The sequence below is a fragment of the Pan troglodytes genome, chromosome 10, assembly GCF_028858775.2.
Source record: "Pan troglodytes isolate AG18354 chromosome 10, NHGRI_mPanTro3-v2.0_pri, whole genome shotgun sequence".
Taxonomy (NCBI): domain Eukaryota; kingdom Metazoa; phylum Chordata; class Mammalia; order Primates; family Hominidae; genus Pan; species Pan troglodytes.
In genome coordinates, this window is record NC_072408.2 from 51,842,138 (window position 1) to 51,864,070 (window position 21,933).

A 21,933-nucleotide genomic window follows, 5' to 3' on the forward strand; every position below is an offset into this window, starting at 1 on the left:
ACAGATGGGAGATACCAGTGTTCATTTTCCTTGCTACATCTAGGTGATTAACCATATAGTACAAGAAAGTACACCACCTGTGGAATTGGGTAGTGTAACGTATCTTTTGATTATGCATAGATCTACTTATACTTAACAAATAATAGGAGGTTAGGAAGTTTGGAATAAAACAATGCAGTGGTTTTCAAAGTGTTATCCCAGATTTAGGAGCATCAGCATCACCTGGGAACATGTTAGAAATTCTCAGGACATACCCCAGCTATTTCTACCTCGGGCTCATATCCTCTCTGGAAGCAGACATTTCATGTTAGGTTATGAGAAACTCAGCTCCTCAGGCACCTGGCCTACAGTCATCGGCCTCATCTTTCAATCTCATCTTATCCCCCTCATCCTAACCCCAAGGCCTCATCAGGTCTGCTGAGGGAGCATGTCCATACCACCCTCAGTGACAAAGATAAAATGATTCTGTTATTCTCTGCACCACAGTGGGGTGACTGGAACTCTGCAAGGTTGCCATGGCCCCTCTACCTGCAATGGCCTATCTACCTAGAGCCAGTTCAGCTCTATTGCTTTTGTGCTGTGGGGGACAGGGGGACTTCTGAATACGGCTTCCCACTGCCCAGGCTTCGCCGTGAAAAGGACACAAGTCTTTCCTTCTCTAGTCCACAGTTGTATCTGAGGTGTCTATTGTTCTCCCTATGCCCCTCCCCTGAAAGTTTGTTAGGTTTCAAACCCTTTTTCAACTTCCAGTATCCACTCCAACATGTCAGGAGTTTAGAAGTTGCCACTCCATCCTAACAGCAAGCAAACAGCTGAGTGATCTGAAAAATCAACAACTCTTCTTAGATCTGTCGGTGAAGTGAAGTCTTAGGGCAAACCCTACACCACAAATTGGAGAGACAGACAGGCAAATACAGAGAATCACAACTTACCAAAGGAGGAATTCATGAGCAGAAACCTCTTCAGGAACCAATGCTGAGGTACAGAAATCTGAGCTGCAATTGATAAACTGATGGAGGCTCGGTGTGGACAAGTCTGAGAGCTAAAACCTCCAGGGAACCTAGCCACGGAGGACCCTCACCCTTCTGTGAGTCTTATCTCCAGGCCCTCACAGCGACTATCAGAGAAAAATTCCCCTGTACTTTCAGCAGTGGGGAAGGAAGAGGAACCATTTGAAATATGAAAGAAAGGATATTCTGTTCTTTGCAAGGCCTGCCCTCCAGACCCTAACTTCTTGGAATTTTATCAGAGCCTAACCTACCTGGGGGAAGGGAAATACCTAACTCCAGACCACCCTAGCCATCATATCCAGCCTAAGTTGGGGAAAAACTGTGAAGCACTGGTGAAGTTCAGAGCCCAGGGCCACAGGCTCATTAAAAGTCTGAGACCTAGACTGGGCGCGGTGACTTACACCTGTAATCCCAGCGCTTTGGGAGGCTGCAGGCTGATCACTTGACCTCAGGAGTTCGACACCAACCTGGGCAACATGGCGAAACCCCATCTCTACAAAAAATACAAACATTAGCTAGGGTGTGGTGGTGTGAGCCTGTAGACCCAGCTACTTTGGAGGCTGAGGCGGAAGGATCGCTTAAGGCTGGGAGGTTAAGGCAGCGGCAGCAAGCCCTGTTCACGCCATTACTGGACATGAGCTTGGGTGACAAAGTGAGACCCTGTCTAAAAAAAAAAAAAAAAAAAAGCAAGAAAGAAAGAGAAAAAAGAAAAAAAGTGTGATACCTAATCAGAGGAGTACAAAAGACTTCCCCTCCCCCCACACCCTACCACTGCATCACTGAAGGCCTATTTACTGCACTTCTTTCTACCCAGTACATCATGTCCTCCTTTCAACAAGAAATTACAAGGAAAACAATTATAAAGCAAAAACCCCAGTTTGAAAAAACTGAACTGGTATCAGAACCAGAGTCCCATATGCCAGGAATGTTGGAATTGTCAGACCAGGAATGTTTAAAAACTATCGTTAATATGCTAAGGGCTTTTATCGAAAAAAATAACTTGCAAGAACAGATGGATAACATAAGCAGAAAGATGAAATTCTAAGAAAGGATTTTTTTTAAATGCTACAGATCAAAACAAGTGGATCAGAAATGAAGAATGCTTTTGATGGGCTCATTAATAGATTGGACATGACTGAGGAAAAAAATATCGGAACTTTTATTTTTGAGAATATGTCAATAGAAATCTCCAAAACTAAAAAGCAAAGAGGAAAAAAAAAGAAAAGAAAAAAGGAATATATAAGAACCGTGGGTTAACCATGAAAAGTATAACTGTGTAATGGGAATATCAGAAAAAGAAGCAACAGAAAAAAAAAAAAACAGAAACAATATTTGAAGCAACAATGACTGAGAATTTTTCCAAATTAATGTTAGACAACAAACCACAGCTTCACGATGCTCACAGAACACCAGGCAGAACAAGTACCAAAAAAAGCACATAACACCTGGGCAAATTGTATTCAAACTGCAGAAAATCAAAGATAAGGAAAAAAATCTTAAAAGAAAACCAGAGGGAAAAAAACACCTTACATATAAAGGAAAAAAGATAAGAAATATATCCAACTTCCCCTCAGAAACCACGCAATAAAAAGAGACTGGGGTGAAATACAGTGTCCCCCTTATCCATGGTTTTGCTTTCCACAATTTCAGTTGCCCTCTGTCAACAGTGGTCTGAAAATATTAAATGAAAAATTCTACAAATAAATAATTCATAAGTTTTAAACTATGCACCATTCTAAGTAGTGTGAAGAAATCTCACACCATCCCATTCCATCCCTCCTGGGAAGTGAATCATCTCTTTGTCCAGTGTATATATGTTTATATGCTATAAATGCATATAGTCACTTAATAGTCTTCTCACTTATCAGAGAACAGACAACAAAACGAAGTTTGGTATAACACCATAAGATATTCTGAGAGAGAAACTATGTTTACATAACTTTTATAACATTATATTGTTGTAATTATTCTATTTCATTAATATTGTTAATATCTTACTATGCCTAACTTATAAAATAAACTTGGTCATATGTATGTATGTATGTATGTATGTATAGTAAGGAATATAGTTATATTACTCTATTTTCATGCTGCTGATAAAGGCATACTCAAGACTGGGATGAAAAAGAGGTTTAATTAAGTTACAGTTCCACATGGCTGGGGAGGCCTCACAATCATGACGGAAGGCAAGGAGAAGCAAGTCACGTCTTACATGGATGGGAGCAGGCAAACAGAGAGAGCCTGTGCAGGAGACCTCCTCTTTATCAAACCATCAGATCTCATGACATTTATTCACTATCACAGGAGCAGCAACAGAAAGACCTCCATGTATGATTCAATTACTTCCACTTGGAATGAGAATTGTGGGAGTTACAATTCAAGATGAGATTTGGGTGGGACACAGCCAAACCATAACAATAGTATATACAGGGCTTGGTACTATCCTCAGTTTCAAGCATCCGCTAGAAGTCTTAGAATGTATCCCCTACAGATAGGAGGGACTATTGTAATAAAGGGTTGAGAGAAAGGAACTCTTTTTTCTAGAAAAAAACCTAGAATTCTGTACCCTCTGAAATTATTCTTCAAAAGTGAAAGAAAAATAAAGACTTTCTTAAGCAAGAAAAAAATGAGAAAATTTGTTGCTAGTAGACCTATCTTGCAGGAAATGTTAGAAAAAAGTTCTTCAGAGACAAGGGAAATGATATAGGTCAAAACTTCCAATCTTCATGAAGGAGAGCATTGTGAAGGAACAAATGAAGGTAAAATAAAGACTTTTGTTTCTGTTATTCTTAATTGCTCTGACAATTTGTTCAAAATAACAAGAGCAAAAATGTATCTGATTATGTATGCTCATGTGTATATGTTTAGATACAGTTTTGTATAAGTAAAATGAATGATAGCAATTATACAAGGGATGAGAGGGAGGAATTAGGAGTATCTTATTATAAGGTACATGCACTACCCATCAAGTGGTACAGTGTTATTGGAAAAGGGACTTGGATTACTTATAAATGTATATTGTAAACTCTAGGATAAACACCTAAAAAGGTAAGAAAACAAGTATGGTAATATTCTAAGGAGAGAATATAAAATCATATAAAATAATTTAAACCACAAAAGGCAGCAAAAGTGTGGAACACAAAAACAGAAGCAAAGAACAAGCGCAATAAAGAGAAAATAGACAGACATCGACCGAGGAATAGTGAATCTGGGTAAGGTCTCTGGGAGGTGGAGGGATAGAATGGGAAAACTGGTCTTCCAGGGCCCCTTCCAAGGCTCCGAAAATCTTGGAGCTTCACTTGCCAGGCATAGTGCGCTTTCCTGACACCGCTTCCCCATGTGGCACAGGAACAGAGCTTCAATACCCAGAGCAGCAGGGAGACATGGCAACAGAGGGTAGTCAAGCTGAGAAAGAGGAAAGTGGCCTCCAGGGAAGCCAGAGCCTACTGAAGTGCTCTTAGGAAGATCTACTCATTGATATTGTACCAAACCTGATGCACCCTCATTTGTCAGAGGTGGCCCCAGGTGGGTGTCAGTGTCACACACAGGGTTAAAACTGTTCCTAGAGCAAACAATGATGAGAGAGCTGAAGGCAGATGCATACTTGAACCCCCAGATGGGGGCTATGTGGGAGACTAATGGGTCTGTGAGAGAGAACTCCAGTCCCAGTAAGAAATACACCACATAAATAGAGTATCTCGGCCTGAGGGCACTCACAGGCACTTCCAGACCTTCTGATACGATGAAGCAACTGGAACACCAGAGGCTATCAGCCTACTTTAGAAATTATGCTATCAGTGATTGAGGCCAGAGATCCACCCAAAAGAGTAGATCTTGGAAATATTGATGTTAGAGCAGTTCCTGACCATTTTGCACAAGGATACCCAGAACTGGGTGCAGAAGCAGCATCCACAGAATGTCAAAACAGGCTCTGGTCCTGGTGAAACGCTTGCAGAGAGAACCTGGTCAAACAAAGAATAAGGTCACAGCCCATGAGCTGGGAGAGAAGGCAGTGCTCCTGGGAGGAACAGCAGTGACCCCAGACTTCAAGTATAAACCAGCGGAGCCCCAACCAAAGCGTGTGTTCCAGAAGGAATGTTGGAATATATACTGGGTACTACAAGAACAGCTAGGCTGGAATACTCACAAAGAAACCCAGCCTGTATATGAAAGAGTTTTGTATGCTCAACAGGTTTTAGCCTGTGCTGAGCAGAAAAGCACCAAAGACTGGAAGATGGCATCTCAGCTCATCCTGCCTGAGTCCCAGAGTTTGCTGACATTTGAAGAAGTGGCTGTGTATTTTTCTGAGGAAGAATGTCAATTATTGCATCCTCCTGAGAAGACTTTATGATGTTGTAATGCAGAGTATCTGTGAAGCTGTCATCTCTCTAGGGTTAAAGCTAAAATATGACACTGGAAATGATCATCCTGTATCGGTTTCTGCATCAGAAATACAAATGCTAGGATGCAAAATATCAAAACAGACCAGAATGAAATTGCCCAGAAAACAACAGGCAGGGAAAATCATGGTGATATACACAAGGTACAGAAACAGCACTGAGCTTTTCCAAGGAAGTAAAGAAACTTGCCACTTGTAAACAAGAGCTTCCAAAACTTATGTGTCTTCATGGGAAACACCACACAGGAGAGAAACCTTTTAAATGTCAGGAATGTGGGAAAAGCTTCAGTTAGCTCTGATCTTATTAAGTACCAGAGAATTCACACTCAACAGAAGACCTATAAGCATCACCAATGTGACACAAGGTTTAGATGGAGTTCAGATCTTAATACGCGCTACATGACACATCAAAGAGTAAAACCATATAGATGCTCATGGTGCGGGAAATGCTTTAGTCATGACACAAATCTGCACACATACCAAATAATTCATATGGGAGAGAAGTCCTTTAAATGTCATGAATGTGGAAAAAGATTCATTCAGAACTTCCACCTTATTAAACACCAGAGAACCCACACAGGTGAACTGCCTTATACTTGTATCATATGCAGAAGAAACTTTAGTAGGCGGTTGAACCGTCTTAGACACCAGAAAAGCCACAGAAGAAGGAAGGCATGTCCAATGTCGCTAAACTGAGGAGTTGCCACATAGAGCTTCACCTTAGAAGTGATGAAAGAATACAAAATTATGAGGCACTCGATGATAGCAATCTGTCATCAACAGAACATTTGGGAGGGACAGATCTTACGCTTCAGAAAAAGGAATCTAAGCTGTCTTATTCAGCATTTCATCTTCAGTGCCTAGCACAAGACTTATATATAATGAGTATCTTATAAACAAAAAAAATGAAAGTATAGCTATGAGATATCTTTACCTATCTATCTATATGTATGTATCTGGTTATTAGAAGCTTCCCCAGCCTCAGTCATCTAAATTCTTCCAGTATCAGGTGTTTGACAGATATATAACAGTCAAGACTCATTCTTTATTCTTTGTCAGGAGAGAGGGAAAGTAAGAGTATTTGGGCCCTCTCAAGGGAGCTCACAGAGAATTACTAAGTTAGAAACAGTATTAACAGCTATCATTCAATCTGGGAGGCAGTCTTGGTCCTCATCCAGGTATCTGTTTCTTTGTAGGAAGCACAGATAAGTGGTGAATGGTCTTTTTCTGACTTTCATTATGTGGACTGGATGGAGGCTTTCAAACTGGTGCCATACTGCTGCAGGGCCTAAGGGGAGGCCTGTATTTATGGCTGATCAGCTACAACTCTATTAGTCCATTTTCATGCTGGTGATAAAGACATAACCGAGACTGGGTAATTTATATGGGAAAAAGGGTTTAGTGGACTTACAGTTCCACGTGGCTGGGGAGGCCTCACAATCATGGCAGAAGACAAGGTGGAGCAAGTCATGACTTACATGGATGGCAGTAGACAAAAAGAGAGAGCTTATGCAGGGGAACTCCTCTTTACAAAACCATCAGATCTCATGAGACTTATTCACTATCACGAGAACAGCACCAGAAATACTAGCCCCCATGATTCAATTACCTCCCACTGGGTCCCTCCCACTACACATGAGAATTGTAGGAGTTACAATTCAAGATGAGATTTGGGTGGGGACACAGCCAAACCATATCAATACTATTTAGAGGGCTTAGTACTATCCTCAGTTTCAGGCATCCACTAGAAGTCTTAGAATGTATCCCCTATGGATAGGAGGGACCATTGTAATGAAGGGTTGAGAGAAAGAAACTCACTTTTTTTCTTGAAAAAAGCTAGAATTCTGTGTCTTGTGAAATTATTTTTCAAAAGTGAAAGAGAAATAAAGACTTTCTTAGGCAAGAAAAAAAAAGAGGAAATTTATTGCCAGTAGACCTATATTGCAAGAAATGTTAGAAAAAAGTTTTTCAGAGACAAGGGAAATGATACAGGTCAGAAACTCTGATCTTCATAAAGAAAAAAGGAGCATCATCAAGAAATAAATGAACATAAAATGAAAACTTCTTTTTCTTATTCTTAATCTGACAATCTGTTCAAAATAAGAGCAAAAACATATTTGATTATGTATGCTCATGTGTATATGCTTAGGTATAGTTTTGTATAAGTAAAACAAATGATAGCCATTATACAAGCGGTGAGAGGGAGGAATTAGAAATATCTTGTTATTATAAGGTACATGCACTACCCATCAAGTGGTATAGTGTTATTTGAAAGGGGACTTGTATTACTTGTAAATGTATACTGCAAACTCTAGGACAAATATCTAAAAAGTAAGAAAACAAGTATGTCTCTAAACTGAGGAAGGTTACCATGTAAAACTTGACCTTAGAAGTGATGAAAGAATACAAAATTATGAGGCTCCTAATGATAGAAGTCTGTCATCAATAGAATATTTGGGAGAGATACATCTTATGCTTCACAAAAAGGAATCCACGCTGTCTTATTCAGCATTGCATCTTCAGTGCTTAGCACAAGACTTACACATAGTGAGTATTTTATAAACAAAAAAAAATGAAAGTGGAGCTATGAGATATCTTTACCTATCTATCTATATGTATGTATCTGGTTATTCAAAGCTTCCCCGCCCCCAGCCATCTAAATTCTTCAGGTATCATATGCTTGACAGATATAATGGTCAATACTTAGTTTCATTATTGATTCTTTGTGAGAGATGGAAAATAAGAGTACCTGGGCCCTCTTCTCAAGGGAGCTCACAGAGAATTACTAAATTAGAGACAGTATTAAAAGCTATCATTCAATCTGCATGAAAAACCAAGCCCAGGCCTCAGGGAATTTTACTCTGTAACAGCAAGAGAGGATTCAATGTTTGCCTTGGGAAAAATGCCCCATTCTAGTTGCTTCTCTCCTAAGTACCCACTACCACAATGTCTTCTGTCAAGGAATTACAAGTAGCAAGGGAATGTCTGAATGCAAGGACAGATCTAGGTACCTTGCAAGCACTTCATATCTCCCTTCTTGCCGACTCTGTCTACACAGACATACAAAATGACATGAAGAAGAAGGCAGTCTTGGTCCTCACCCCGGTATCTGTTTCTTTGCAGAAAGCACAGATAAGTGGTGAATGTTCTTTTTCTGATTTTCATTATGTGGACTGGATGGAGGCTTTCAAACTGGTGCCATACTGCTGCAGGGCCTAAAGGGAGGCCCATCTTTATAGCTGATCCGCTACAACCCTATGTATTAGTCCGTTTTCATGCTGCTGATAAAGACATACTCGAGACTGGGTAATTTATATAGGAAAAAAAGGTTTATTGACTTACAGTTGCACGTAATTGGGGATGCCTCACAATCATGGCAGAAGGTAAGGAGGAGAAAGCCATGTCTTACACAGATGGCAGCAGGCAAAAAGAGAGATCTTGTACAGGGCAAACTCCCCCTTATATAATCATCAAATCTTGTGAGATTTATTCACTATCACGAGAATAGCATGGTAAAAACCCGCCCCCATTATTCAATGACCTTCCACTGGGTCTCTCCTGTAACATGTGGGCATTGTGGGAGTTACAATTCAAAATGAGATTTGGGTGGGGACACAGCAAAACTATATCACCTATATCACCTTCACCTTCTATGTCTGAATCCTCTGCAAGAAGGCCTGGAGATTTTGCAAAACTGATTTATTGAGAATGGCAAGGACAGCGCTGTGACCTCTTAGCCTTGATGCACAGCTAATACCAGCAGGAAACATCCTGAAGTGTCAGAGCAAAATAAGGCATGTGGCCTAGAGTGATGACCCCAGTCAGAGCAAGGCTGGATGGAATTGTTTTCTGATGTTATTGGTTTTCTTCTTTACCCTATTGGCCAATGTGACTATCTCTTATGAAAAGATAATGTGATGTCAAAGGAAGTTGGAAGGTATGGATTTATGTCAGATCCTGGTTTATAATGTTGGCCAAGGCTTCTAAATATTTAGTATTTCATAAAATTGTACTTTTTAATGAAAATGATGTTTCACGTTAAATTTAGACATTAAACAAAACTTTGTTACCAAATCACCCAGAAATGGCCAATGTTCACTTATTTGAAACAGAGGTCTTCAGGTATTTTTTCTACCAAGAATCCGTTCTAATCTTGTTTACAAATTTGTAAAATGAGCATAATAATTCCTACTTCCTAGGGCTACTGTGAGGATTAAATGCACACATGTGAGCATGCCTGACAATGACTGGCCACAGTAGATGTTTCCTAAACATTTGGAACTTTCTTCATTCTTCTTTCAGCTAGTTATTAGAAAATAAGCTTTGTCTACTTGTCCGGCTTTTAAGCATCCTTCATTAATGAGTTTTCCCACATTTCTAGCTGGTATTTAGGCCCACTAATAATGGTCAGAATGGTAGTCTTCTGCATGATATTTCTTTCTGGAGGCGCTCCTCTCTAGTCAGCCTGAAACAATACACTGATGTCCCAACTCAGCTAGGTATACTGCTCATGAGTAACAAAACAAAAATATACTAGAAACCCCCAACTTGACATTCCTGAAAATAGAGGGGAGGTGATGGCTGGGGGTGGAATTTTTGTAGACAATATTTATGCTCTTAGGTGCATCCTCAAGCCAATAAAGTAGAAATGAAAGAGGAAAGAGGTGATCATATAAACTGGCCACTAAAAAGAATGAAAATGCTAAGCCAAGAGGAGGAAGTGATCTGGGAGGAAAAGATCTCATTATATTCCCAAAGGCTGAAGATTATGACTGTGCCACCATCCTCCCTACAATGATCTGAGATTATGCCCTTGAAATTAAAAGGGGAAATTCAACTTCCTGCAGAGGGCTCCATTCTCTTTGTGTGAATCCATGTTTGCTGGCATCCCAGATAGATGATAGCATACCATCATTCCAAAGAATTTATTCATGTAGCTTTTAGAAAGAAAGGAAGTTAACTCAAAAATTCAAGGATGTACTAGATCAATGGACCCAGCAGTTATTGCTCCTCATGAGGATCAGCAAAGTCCCCAGAAACAAGTCAGCAAAAGAGCACTCCATTTTCCCAAAGCTGCTTACCCCTGTTATAATCCCTGTTAGCTTCAAAGCTTATCGTGCAGGTCCATCTACACTGGCATCATTACCAGCAGGGTTCGAGAGCAGGAAACATGGTTCTATTTGACAGATCAATTATTTATGGCAGGTGGCAGGAAATGATTACCTTTAGATGTGTCTGAGCAGAAACAGAGAATTGAGATTTGTTAGTCCAAGTTCAGATACTCCACCATTATTTGAGTACAAGGGCTCCAGGAAAAAGCATATTCTCATCCCTGAGGTTGTAGAACAGGACCAGAATGTCAGGGCTTCTGACTGACTCATTAGTGCCGAGTCTGCCCTTTCAGCCCTCTGACACAGTCCCCCAGGGCCACATTACCTATGCATCCTGACTACTCATGTCATTTCCTTGCCATCACAGAAAAAGAGAAAAAACATATGTCCATGGAGACATGGGCAGTAAGGAAAGAAATGGCAAAATGAGATAAAGGAGAAAGATGTCATTCTACTGCATATCTGCCCACCACCTCCTCAGCACATGGCTAAGAGACATAAACTCCATTGCCTTTCTGAGGACACAAGAGAAAGACAGCATACAAAAGCTCAGGAACTAGAGAAATGGACAGATTATTCATGCATGGGACAGAGTGAAGAGGTGGAATGCTCCAACTCCAGATCCCACAGGCAGAGATGGAACTGAAGACCTGAACCAAGTGTGAGGGGGTGTGGGTTCATATTTCAGTCTCCCAGAGAAGATGGGCTGAGCGGAGAAAGACAAGAAAGGGTCTGTGAGAGCAGAGGACTGCAGGCTTTTTCCACCTGTGTGCATTTGTGAGGCCTGAGGTTGGAAGTCAGGAATTCAGGGACAGAATGCCATTGTTTGCGGTGGCTGAGGCACAAGAGCATGTGCGTGGGTCAAGCCTACCCTGTGCTAGATTCAGGTCTCCATCTTTCCCTCCCAGCAGACAATGACATGGCTTCTACCCATGGGCCTTTTAAAGTTTCTTCTAGGTTTTTCTCCACTCCCAAGAAACCTCTTCCTCCTTCATTACCTTGTTCCCTCTGCCACAAGCCAATCTTGCTCCTGCCACTTTGCCACTTCCATTTTCCCAGGGCAGTAGAGGAGGAGGGGGCCAGAGGCAGGGCCTAGTGAGTGTTACTGTGTTCCACTGTTCCCAGAAGAATGGGCACAATAACTGAGAATGGCAGGCAGGGTTGGGGAGAAAAGAATAAACAAACAAGAATGATGGCCTAGTCTTTGTCAAGTAAGTTAAAGGCCCTCCTTGCTACCTCCTCTTTATTCCTTGAAAACTAGTAAATGGCAGGTAGGTGGGCATGGCGATGACCATGTTGGGGAGGAACCTAAAGGAGGGAGCCACCTACAAAGTCCTGTCCCTGGCTCAATAGCAAAGCCCTCCCATTCTCATTCTTGTCTTCTTTAACTTCCTCTTCTCCGTCCATGCTGCCCACTCCTTCCTACCACTGTGGGTTCAGACAAGGGACACTGGTATAGAAGGAAGAAGGGACAGGGAGCCAGGGAAACTCTCAAGGATCAATAATCATGAGATATGAGGGGAGAGGTCAGAAGCCATATTTGAGAGCAGTAGAAGGACAATGTCACCCTTAGATCTGGACAACCCAGGGAAAGGAGGGAGGGAAGGAGGCCAGGTCAGCTTTGGGAAGCAAACTCCCAGCTCCAGGGCTGGGAGTTAGGGATGAAGTAGGGAGGAAGAGCTAGGCAATGCCTAGAAAGATTTCCCTTGTCCCTCCTCAGGCTCTGGGTATCTCAGGGTGAGACTTTGGATGACAAAAAGGAACTGACCCCAACCCGAGAGCTGCAGCAGACACTTCAGAGGGACTCTGAATTTGGTAGCAAAAGATCTCATCCCTAAAGGGGGTTGTCTCTTCAGATTGTACCCATGCATCTGCCCATCTCCAGGCCTCCATTAGGGAGGCCCTCAGCTTCCATAAAAGGGGTTATTCTAATTTTATTTCTTCACCTTGGGCCCATTCTGCTGTAAGTGACAAGAGTGTAAAGACCTTATTTTGGTGGCATTCTCTATGTTGAAGCCTCGTGCAGGTGTTCTCTTGGCTGTCTCCTATAAGTCCAGGAATCCCTTCTTAGGATGGTCTGGGCTTTTTGTTGTTGTTCCTCTTGGAGGGTTCCAAACCTATTCTCTCAGGATATCCCCTCAGCAGAGGTTTCACTCCTGAATTCTTTAAGAAAGAGCTGGCCTGTTAACAGGTGGTGCCATGTCCTCCAGGAGCACTTCTTGTCCCTGTATACAGTCTGATTGCCCCTCCTCTACCCATTCTGAAGCAGGAGAGTCACAGGAAAGGATGGACACAGGGAAATTCCCCTGGAAAGGCAGAATCCTCAAAACATCCCAGCTTGAGATTTCTGTGCCAAATATTCAGTAATTTTTCTCAAATACAATGGTCACAATGTCACTCTTCCACTCGTAAAGCTGCAACAGCTCCCAGTTCCCATACCCTTGAAGTCCCACTCCCTCCTTCAGCCTCAAGGCCTTACTTCGCCTTGCCCTGGATGATAGCCACTCTCTCTCCTCTGTTCCAGCTCACATATACTAGATGCTGAACCAGGCTGTGAATCTGTCTTCGATTATGCTTTGTTTTTAGCCCCTAATATCGCCTCCTGACCTGTCCAAATCCTTTCTTCGGCATCACACCCTGTTTCCTCCATGTAGCCCCCCCAAACTCACTTCATAGTGTCCTCTTAGAACAGCTTCTGGAATCCAGAATTTGATTAAACATCTATCAGTGGGTCCCTATACCACAGTTTCTACTTCAATTGGTCTGGAGTAGGGCCAGAAAACTGGCATTTCTAACAAGTTCTCAGGTATGCTGATGTTCCAGCAACCCCACTTTGAGAACTACTATCTTAGAGCACCTCTCCTGTACTTTCTCCAGAGGGGAGGGGTTGCCTTAGAAGCCTAGTAATTCTACCAAAGGCTGGCCCAGAGCTAGGTATCTATATACACTCTCTGAATAGATGGGCCTGACCATTTTAGGGTTAAATGTGAACTTAATATGTACCTTATTTTCATCCAATTGGCAAATCTGCACCAATAATTAAGAGTGGTACAAAATCTCCATATGTTCCCTCAATGTAGAAGCTTCCAATGCCTGTCTTCCTAATTTTCCTGATGTCTCCGGGACTGCCAGAAGCCTTCGAGGAGTCGAAGACCTCTGGGTCTCCATGAGCAGGAACTCATGAACTAGCACTTCTTCCATCTGCTTTTCTGGGCCCTTGCACATCAGTCACCACAACTTCAAAGCTGGATACATAGTGAGGACCTCTGGGATCTGGTGACCTCTAAGGGTGGAACTGACCTAAACACCCAGGAATCATCTCTGCAAACTGGTTTTTCTTTTTTCTAGTGCTGTATCTCCTCCACTTTGCTACCTGTTGGCCCTCTGCAACTCAGCCCACCTTGCACGCTGTCCCCACTGAAAACCGACCCGGGAAGAGGTCACAGAGAAGCCTGAAATGATGTAGCAGGGAAGTGCAGGGACCTACTTCTCTCCAGGGAGATTCAATTTTCTCTGAACACTCTTAGCCCTTGCTTCATTCTGGAGGTGGGCAGGGGCTAGATCCATCCAGTGTCCCGGAGGTACAGTTGACAGTGTGCTGAGTAAGACTCAGCCCAGTTGCCCAGGCCTGTCCAAAGTCCTCTGAGAAAGTTGGGGCTCCCTCTAGTGGTTTCAGAGAGTCCTCACCTCTGGGGCCTGCAGCTCCTCAGCCCCTACAAGTCAGCAGCTGCACAGGTGTTTAAGACCCAGAGAGGCCTCTGGAGATGCAGTCTGAGGAGCAAGTCCTGAGAAGTCCTTAGTCAGCTGTCTTCAAACAAGGGTCACTTGCCTCTGGGAGTACACAAAGACTGCCCCGGGAATAGTGGGCATGAAGAATTCTAAAGGAATCTATTTTCAAATCCTCAGTTCCATACATACTTCTTCCCCAGACCTATCCAAGAGAAACCTCGAGGGAGGTTCTCTCCTGCCTTCCTTTCACTAAACTCTTCCACCACTTTCTCCTTCCCTGAACTTACCCGGGTACATTGCCCCAGAGTTTACCGCCTCCCAGGAGCCAAAGGGGCTTTCAAAATATCCTAGCCCAGGAAAGGAGGAAAGGCTGGGAAGGAAATCCTGCATAGCAAATGATTTCCTGTGTTTTCCTTTCAACAGAACTGAAGAAGGACTTCATCAATTAGTCAGCTGATCATTGGGCAAAATTGATGATAGTTCAGGATTTAATTTGTGCCATATAACTCTAAAGGAAATTTAAAATTTTGAATGACCTTATTATAAGAAAATTCCTTACATTCCCATTAACATACCATCTCTGAAAATAAGAAATAGAGATTTAATTGGTGGTGAGCCAAGCTTTATTCTGGAAATAACTAATATTAATTCATGGTATGAACTAATTTCAAAAATCCATCTATATCCAGCCGGGCACGGTGGCTCACATCTGTAATCCCAGCACTTTGGGAGGCTGAGGCGAGTGGACTGCTTGAGCTCAGGAGTTTGACACAAGGTTGGGCAACATGGTGAAACCCCGTCTCTACAAAAAAAGAAAAACAAATAACAAAAATACTAGCTGGCTGTGGTGGCGTGTGCCTGTAGTCCCACCTACTTGGGAGGCTGAGGTGGTAGGAAACACTTCCGCCCAGGAGGCAGAATGAGTGAGCTAAGACTGTAACACTGCACTCCAGCCTGGGCAACACAGCCAGACTCTGTCTCAAACAAACAAAAACCATCTGCATCATTAGAAGTGGGATTTTTAATACATTTTAATTTTTCCCATAATTATTTAAATGTATAACATTTTTCTGGTTTGATCAAAAGCATTTAATAACTGTAATAGCTCAGTCAGAAGAAACATAGCACTTAGCCTCATGGTCACAAGAAAGTTTTTCTATTTATATGCATTTTAAAAGAAACCTTTTTGGAAGCATGACACACAAACAGGAGTATTTAGTGTAAAGCTCAGTGAATTCTTACTAAGTGAACATCCTTGTAATTATCATCCAGATCAAGAAAAATAACATACAGCAGCATTCTAGCATTCCAGGAGCGGAATGACTGGAATATTGATATATGTTCACCTTCTTTATAAACTGCCAAAGTGTTTTTCAAAATGTACCAATTTACATTCCGAATAGCAGTGTATGAGGGTTTCCTTATCCTTGTCAACATTTGAAATTGTCTTTTTCATTTTAGCCTTCCTAGTGAGTGAATTGTAGTACCGTGTTGTGGTTATAATCTGTATTTCCTTGATGATCAATTAAGATGTGTTTTCATGTATTTGGGTATTTGAATATTCTCTTGTGAAGTGCCTGCTAAGTCTCTTGACCATATTTCTATGTCTATCTTTTTTCTTACTGATTTGTTTGATTCTAAATTTGAGTTGTTAGATACATATACTGCAAATATCTTCTCTTACTTCCTGGCTTGCTGTTTCACTCAGTTAATGATGTCCCTTGATGAAGGGAAGTTTCAAGTCATAATGTAGTCCGATTTATCAAATATTTTCTTTCATTATTAGTGCTGTTGGAGTTCTGGTGAAGAAATAACTGTCTACTCAAAATCATGAAAATAATTTCCTATGTTTTAATTTTCCAGTTGTATTATTTTACAAATTTAGACTTACACTTCATCTGGAATTGATTTCTTAAATAAAATGTGATATGTCCAAAATGAATAAATAGAAAACAGTAACAAATATGGTAGACATTAACCTAACTATAACAATAGTCACTTTAATATCAATGGTCTAGAAACACCAATTAAAAGAAAGATTATCAGGGTGTATCCAAAACCAAGACTCAAATATATGTTGTCTACAAGAAACCCACTTTAAATATAAAGACATATAGATTAAAAGTAAATGGATAGATAAAGATATACTATGCTAACACTAATTAAAAGAAAGTTATATTCTTGGCTGGAGCCCTGACAACATTTCCAGTCCTTGTCTTTCCCTCTACCAATGTCTGGATGATTTTGTTTCTGGAATTCCCAAGCAGTAATTTAAGTCCTGTGCTTGTAGGCAGAACCACTATCCTATCTACAAAATAATCTAGGTATTGCACCAGTTGTGAGGGATTTTTGCTATAGATCTTACCTTCCCTAGTTGATTCCATAGCGCTTTAAACACTGATTTGGACTTATAGCCTAGCAGCCAGACACTCTACTAGACTAGTAAGAACACTATCTGTTTATCTCCCTCTCCCTATGCAGTTGTGAGAACCAGCTCTATCACAGAATCTGGCATAAGTGGTAATATTAGCATGAGTGCATGCATGAACTTTAAACGGAGATTGAACTGGATTCAAATCTGGGCACCAACACTTACTAGGTATGTGATCTTGGGAAAGGTCAGAAAAGCTCTCTGAGGCTCAGTTTCCTCATATACAAAATGGAGAGAACCATAACAACAATGGCATATCAATAATAAGAATGGTAGTAGGAGGCAAAGAGGAGGTGGGCCTACAGGGCTTTATAGTAAAACTTAGATGAGATAATATTGATTTGCCTAATTCATGCCAGGCCCATGCAAGCACTCAGTAAATACAATGCCAGTGACAATGGTAATGATGATAATGAAAATAAGAAATTACAGATTCTATATATGGTGTTCTACATAAGGTGTTCTTATTTTTAGAACTTAAGGGGAATAGAATTGGAGGATGCAAAGGAAGAAGCAGAAAGAAACCAGTCATCTTTAGCAAAGAAACTGATAACTAGTCCCAGTTAAATATGTAGTCTGAACTTGATGGACAGGGTATATATTGAAAATAGAAGTGGAGATATTCAAGTAGAAAAAAAGGAAGATCTCCTTACTGTTTCTTATTAAGTCCCCTGTCCTTATACCAAAAAAATAAGAAAAATGGAAACAAAACTAAAACAAGCAGGTACCTATGCATCATTTCACCTGTTCTTGCTGCTATTTCTGTTGGAGAGAACCACATGGAGAGAGAAGTTCCAGAAATACTCTGCTTCAAGACTATGAATCTTAATGGTTGCATATGCAGGTTTTGGAGTCAAATATATCTGGGTTCTATGTTAGTTCTACCACTTTCCAGCTTACCCAATCTCTCAGGGCCTCAGATTTTTAATCTTTACCCTTCTAAAGCAAATGTATTAGAACATTTTGTAAAATGCCACAGAAATCCAACTCAAACCAGCGTCAACAAAAAGAATCTACTGGCTTAAGACTGAGTCGCCAGAACAACTGGAATCACAGGCACTGTCTGGATATTTTTTCTGACTCTTGTATCTGCTCTCTATATTGTCAACTTAATTTCCTCTTACTGACACCAACAAATATGCCCAGTGAAAGTTCCCACTGCTTCAGCTACCAGGGAGGTTCCAAGTTAAAATTTTTTTCCTAAGGTAGTGCTCCACTAAGCTCATTTTGAGTCAAGTGCCCATCTCTGATCCAACTAAAGATTGCCACTGGGATATGGTTATATAAGATGATGGCTGCTCCTATAGTAACCATAGTAGACAACAGAAGAAAGGATCATGCTGGGAGAAAATCCCACAGACATTCCCTAAATTTATTTATTTATTTATTTATTTATTTATTGAGATGGAGTCTTGCTCTGTGGCCCAGGCTGGAGTGCAGTGGCGTGATCTCAGCTCACTGCAAGCTCCTCCTCCCAGGTTCACGCCATTCTCCTGCCTCAGCCTCCCAAGTAGCTGGGACTACAGGCGCCCGCCACCACGCCCAGCTAATTTTTTGTATTTTTAGTAGAGACAGGGTTTCACCGTGTTATCCAGGGTGGTCTTGATCTCCTGACCTTGTGATCTGCCCACCTCGGCCTCCCAAAGGGCTGGGATTACAGGTGTGAGCCACTGGCCCCAGCCAATAATGTTTCTTTAAAATTTTAATGATACGTTTCAGTGAAAATGGATTCATTAACTTTTAAGTGAAAATGAAATAAAACTGTATCTAGGAAACAATCTCAACTTTAGAAAGCATAGTATATACCAAAATCACTGTAAGAAAATGCGCTAAAACATTAATAGTGTTTACTTGGATAATAGAATCATGAATAACTTTCATTTTTTCTAAATGTTTTACTTGTTCTATATTTTTTCTTCAATAAGCTTGTATTACTTTTACAATCAGCATGAAACAGTAAAAGATTTCTGTTGTCATTTTTTTTTAATATTACCTATATTTGTTTCAGGTTAAATTCTGCAACACATTAAGACAGGCTCATACATAACCCTAGTTAAAATCCAGGGGAATGAGACAAAGTTCTACAAGCTTTCTTGTGACTTCTACAGTAATTGTGAAAGTTGTCCAGAGAATATATTTGGAGTTTATTTGGAGACAAAACTCCAGAACAAGGAGTTTTCAGAGATGATTCATTAAAATCACATCGGTTGTTAATTTTATAATCTGGAAATTTATCATATTACTGTTATTGTTTTGGTAATGTGGGGATTATTAGTCTGTTTTCTTGTAGCCTGTGATATCTGAGCATTCAGTATTCCACAGATCATACAAAGTCCAGATCACTAGCTAGCAATTTCTAATGGGAGGGAGGTGAGAGATGAAAGACTACATATTGGGTACAGTGTATATTGCTCAGGTGATGAGTACACTAAAATCTCAGAAATCACCACTAAGAACTTTTCCATGCAACCAAACACCACCTGTTCCCCAAAAACTATTGACTTAAAAATTTTAAAAAACAAGAAGACAAGTAATCACTAGCGATGGCTTCTTTACAGTGCTTCAAAGAGTATGGAGAGAGAGTTCCAATCTATCTGGTAACAACAATGTCAATCCCTGTGTAAACCCTAAGGCATCTAAAATCAATCACCTTTAGGAGATACCAGGTTTTACAAAAGGTATCTAGTCAGAGGGAAAAAAACCACAGGCTTCAGAGTCAAAGTTTAAAGGCCAGTTTTGCAAGCTCTGCGGCCTTCAGCAAATTCCTTAATTTCCTTTTTTTTTTTTTTTTTAAGACAGAGCCTTGCTGGAGTGCAGTGGTGCAATCTCGGCTCACTGCAACCTCCGCCTCCCGGGTCCAAGCGATTCCCCTCCCTCAGCCTCCTGAGTAACTGGGACTACAGGCATGCACCACCACACCCAACTAATTGTATTTTAGTAGAGATGGGGTTTCACCATATTTGCCAGCATGATCTCGATCTCCTGACTTCGTGATCCACCCGCCTCAGCCTCCCAAAGTGCTGGGATTACAAGCATGAGCCACCACACCCGACCGAATTCCTTAATTTCTGAAGCTTCAATTTTCTCACCTATAATAAAGATAATGCTTCTAACATATAAGATTGCTGTTGGATTGGATGAGATAACACATGATATTCTCATTATCACAGGTAGTGCTTCTGGCACACAATAGGCACTCATCAAAAGTTCACTTCTTCCTTCATCTCCCATCCCAATTCCTCTTCCCAGTCCAACGAAGACCATTTTCCATCAAACATAATATGTTAAATAAATAAATGCAAAACATGATTTCTCTTGAGCATATATATTCACTATGAGAAAAGGATAATTATAAACCTTTCTTTCAATTAATTGAAAAGGAATAGTAGCTATAAAATACACTACTAGATAAAAAAGAAAAAACTATATGAAATGTTTGGACCATGTAACTATTGCTAATAAACAAAATCCTGGATTTTACTACTGTTTTGTTGATGTTGTTTATTTGCATGTTTGTTTTGCTTTCCAATCTCTGATCCTCCAAAATAACAAAGCTTAAAGTTTGCACAAAAGTTATTCCATGGGAAAAAAATTTTGGCCATCATCAAATGCTAGGCTTAAAATCACTTAGGAAACTCTTTTTTATTATAATGAGAAATAGGAATATAAGATAAAGACTTTTCTTGTTGAATCATGATATTCTATAGTCACCAAATATTTTAAGGGGTCTATTATTAATAAACATGCCTCCATTCCTCAGAGATGTAGCTCACTGCCTTAGTTCTGACTGGAGAAAGCACAAAAATAACAATGTTTCTTTACCTCTGGAAAGAGCATGGAAACTTTTAATACGATGGTCCCTTTCCTCAAAAACAGACAAGTTGCAAGTATGAAATTTGGCATTGCTGACCTGAACCAGAAGACATTTATAGGACTTCCATGGACTCAGGTTGGTCCCTGACTTAGCAGGATTAAGAACATCAAAATATTCTACATTAACATCTCCATTCTCATGAAAACATTCTCATGAGCTTTGAAAGAAAATAAAAATCTTGTCCAGACACAGTTGCTCACACCCATAATCCCAGCACTATGGGAGGCTGAGGTGGGTGGAACACTTGAGCCCAGGAGTTCAAGACCAGCCTGTACGACATGGCAAAACCTTGTCTCTACAAAAAATACAAAAATTAGGTGAGTATGGTGGCACATGCCTGTAGTCCCATCTACTCAACAGGCTGAGTTGGGAGAATCACTTGAGCCCTGGAGGTTGAGGCTGCAGTGAGCCAAGATTGTACCACTGCACTCCAGCCTGGGCAAAAGAGTGAGACCCTGTCTCAAAAAAAAAAGAGAAAAAAGAGAAAAAAAGTCTGAATTATAGGTGGTTTTTAATTTAATATAAACAATTCTATATCTGCTGCCTGCCTGAGATAGATACATAGTGATGTTTTTTTCACCTCCCTCCCATTTTCTCCTCATATCTTCCACCCCCCTCCATCTTCTCCAAGTCTCTCCTCTCAATCCCAAACCCTAACACAAGAGTCTAGTGCACCAGGGATATATGTGTGCTCAATCATTAGGCTTAGGAAATGCTTACATCTATGTAATCTGTCCCTTGAAAGAGTTAAGGATCCCTTGAATTGAGCTGAGGCATATAGTACAAGTGATAATGATAAGTGTAACAAACACCCGTTGTTGAGCATCCCTTATGTGCCAGGCACTGTGCCAGGTGTTTCACATTTCATACTATAAAATTCTCTCAACACATCTGTAAAGTAGGTGTTACTATAACATCCATTTTACAGATGTACAATATTTTATAGCCAGGAAGTAGCTCAGTTGGGATTGCATTCTGGCACAAAGACTACAGTTTGTCTAACTGATGCCCTAGAGGTTTACTTGAATGTCTTTATTCCAGAAAGACCAAGCAAAAGACTTTAGCTAAAGTATCACATTTATGTGACCTTTTCTCTGCCTACATAATCAAGGCAGTGTCTACTTTCTGTAGCTTTTCTTGCACTTTTTGTCTGAACTACTGAACATTTGTTCCACACTGCTGTGTATTGTTATTCATTCAATATATATTTAGTGAGTATCTTCCTTGTGCCAAGATTTGGACTCTGGGGAAATACCAGTGAACAAGATGTAGTCTTTAACCTCAAGCCTCTTGGGTTTAAAGATGAACAAGGACATAAAGGTTATTACACCTAAGGGATCAGGGAAGACTTCTTGGAGTTGGCATATAAACCGAACCTT

At 40.7% G+C, this 21,933-nt stretch overlaps 1 protein-coding gene and 1 pseudogene across 6 annotated transcripts in view; one reads left to right on the top strand and one right to left on the bottom strand.

Moving 5' to 3' along the window:
• Window positions 1-21,933, bottom strand: part of TMEM117 (transmembrane protein 117) — a 548,703-nt gene that overhangs the window by 369,402 nt on the left and 157,368 nt on the right. The gene's annotated exons all lie outside the window — the stretch shown is intronic.
• On the top strand, window positions 4,588-6,105 carry LOC129136643 (zinc finger protein 75D-like; annotated as a pseudogene).